General features: G+C 36.0%; 1 long non-coding RNA gene across 1 annotated transcript; it reads right to left on the bottom strand.

Moving 5' to 3' along the window:
- LOC126622305 (uncharacterized) lies at positions 1 to 687 on the bottom strand. Its single transcript, XR_007623394.1, has 2 exons — positions 569 to 687; positions 1 to 364 (listed from the first exon to the last, which is right to left on the bottom strand). It is a non-coding gene; the product is annotated as an uncharacterized LOC126622305 (long non-coding RNA).
- Positions 688 to 3,047: the final 2,360 nt, after the last annotated feature.

The following is a 3,047-nucleotide window of genomic DNA, read 5'->3' on the forward strand; positions in this document are numbered from 1 at the left end:
TGAACACGAAACTCAACAAATAATACATGACATGGCATGTAAAATTTGTTATGCATAAGAGTTGAGAAAATCTTGGCCAAAGATCTGTTGTTCCGAAGTTTGTGTCTCGGATTTGTCTCTTATATGTCTACCACTACTTGGTAGTTGTCCTACCGTATACGAAAGTTAATAGTGTTAAGTTTTATTATTTTGTTTTAAAATTAAAAAATAACAAATTGATAACATACTGGAGGAAAAGAACGAAGCAGCGCAGACCCAAATGCCCCACCATTGGCGGGTACTCCCCTCCTCCTCGCCACCGCAAGACTGCTTCTCTCTTTCACTTTCTTTGCCTGTCTCCTCGCTCACTGCCGACATCTACCGCCTGCAAGTATTAAATATTGAGCAGTGAAAGCAAAGTCTGGTTCCCTTCAATCATATTCAATTGGAGATCAAGCATCAACTTTGTATTCAATTCGTCGGTGAATTTGATTCCATTTGATGTCGTATGTATACCCCCACACAATGACCTTGGTACCTAACCTAACCCAGAGACGGTATGTTAGTTTGAACAGAGAGGAAGGCATACAGAGGATGCTTGGCGGCAGGCGGCAAGAAGCGATGGTAGCCACCGACGAGGTGTGGTGGTTGATTTCCGCCGTCTTCAGTATCGACGAGAATGCGCCTGCAAAACAATCAATACGTTTGATTAAAGACCTAAGCCGAGGTGGGGGGTTAGGTCAACAGATCTCCGATGCCTTTTAGAATCTTGATAAATAAGAGATAAACTTGGGGACCACAGATCCCAAACCAAAGTCATTAAGTACCCTTCCATCTTTTTTATTTTATTTTATTTATCTAAAGTAAGATGAGTGACATACAATTTTTTTTTGAAATGCTAATAACAATCTTATGTATAATTTTGAAAGGGATAATTATGAAATGGATAGAGAGGAGGAGAAGGAAAGATATGAACTGATACCTGAATCTCATGATGCATACTTAGTAAAAAAGATAATTATGAAAATTTTAAAATAGAAGAATGTTACGGATTGATAAACATCATATTTAAAACTTAATCACGTGGAGCCACTCAATACTATAGTATAGTGATATTCCTCTTCATTTGAAAGTTCGAGGTCTTTGGTTCGAATTTCATGGATGGCGAATTTGATGCCAAATTAGGCTAGCTATTATATGGCTTAGCCGAACTCTCCCTCCTCTTAATGTAAAAATATCAATGTACTCATAAAAAAAAATAAAAAAAAAAAAAACTTATCACATGAAGAGTTTTGAGTGAATTGTAAATGTCACCCAACAAATTTTAATGGCAAGTCGACCCTATACACAAGTTTTTTCTAAAAAAAATAGACAAGGCTAATTGAAATAGACAATAAAAAAGCACCGATTTATGAGCATTTGCTTAAAACAGCACGCTGACGAACGCGGGGATAGAATCTAGAAAGACAGTAAATATTTTATGCGCGTGTGGATCACGATAACAGAGAGAGTGTGGGGAGGAGGAGCTGTCGGATAAAAACAATACCGCTCTCAGAAACCACTCCCAAATGTAGTAAGAAACGCTGGGCGGGGCTGGTTGCGTGGGGTCCTCCGCATCCAAGCAACACGCGTAATAAAAGGACACGTGTTGGATCCGGATTGGCCGAGAGGTAGCGCCCTTTTGGTCCAAGGGCGATCGGTTCAAAGGGAGGGTAAAAGCGTGGGCCCAAGAAGGAAAGTTAAGGCAACAAATTAAAAATTACATTAAGAATTTAAAAAATTGAAAATAAAAGTTAACGCGGCATGATATGATATGAGTTTATGTCGACAACTTGTTAAAATGGTTTATGTTGCCCAAATACGTTGACGAGGTAGAAAGAGGTTGCGCTCTTATGTATATTTGTATCAAACTATGGATTGTTAGTCGATCTGTTTAGGAAATTGATATTAAAGAAATAATATAATATTCATATAATTGATCCTGAACTAAAATAAATTACCCATATTATTTAGTAAAATTAGTCTAACAATGTTAATTGTGTTTGAATGTGTTCATCACACACATTAATCCTTAATTTGTTGAGTTTACGATTCGTTTAACGTTCATGTTTGAAATTTTCAATCGTAAAGAGTTTTTTTTTATGCATTAATTTGAAAACGATAACATACAATCTCAAAAGAAAATGTGCTTACATAGATCTCGATAAAATACCTTTTTGGGACATTCAACCGTGAATAGTTTTTTAACACTTCTACTTTTTATCCTTCTTCAATAAATTCAAAGTTAAAAACAAACACTAGTGCTTAAGAAGAAAATAAATGTGTGAATGAAACATCTTCTCTTGCCACTTTTTAATTTTGGGGAATGATTTATATGGCTGGAGTATATCACCGTAGTAACATTTAATTAATAATAAAATAAATGATTTTGAAAACATTATATTCAAATGTTATTGTTTCATTGAAACATAACGTTACATAACAATATAGGGCTCATTTGGAACAACTTTTAAAATGGCTGAAAACGCATTTTGTGAAAATGATTTTTAAACAGTTTTGAGTAAAAATACAATGAATCATAGAAAAGTACTTGAAATGCTTTCTACAAATAGCATATAACTAGTGCTTATTTCAAAAAATATTTTTAAAACATAAACAAAATTCTCTAAAAATATTTACGGTCATTGTAAAATCATTTTCAAACGTGATTATAATCAGGCTATGTAAAATATTCTTTAATATTGACTCAACAATAAACGGCGAATCGAAACGATACACGGAGTGGAGCGTGGGAGATGGGAGGAAAGGATCACCGCACGCAATCAAAGAGTGCATTCGCAGCCGTCAGATGATGATAAAAATGATGGGTGTGCTCTCTCGACAACGCACACATGCCACGTAATACGGAAACGAACATTGCACAATTACTAAATTGCCACCGATGGAGAGCCGCCCCTCCCTAATCCCATCTCAGTCAAATCCCTTGTTGACTGTGCGCCTCTCTCTCTCTCTCTCTCTCTCTCCTCTCTCTTTCTCTCTCTTCAATTCCTCGCTCATCATTTCTATAT

The sequence above is a fragment of the Malus sylvestris genome, chromosome 5, assembly GCF_916048215.2.
Source record: "Malus sylvestris chromosome 5, drMalSylv7.2, whole genome shotgun sequence".
NCBI lineage: Eukaryota > Viridiplantae > Streptophyta > Magnoliopsida > Rosales > Rosaceae > Malus > Malus sylvestris.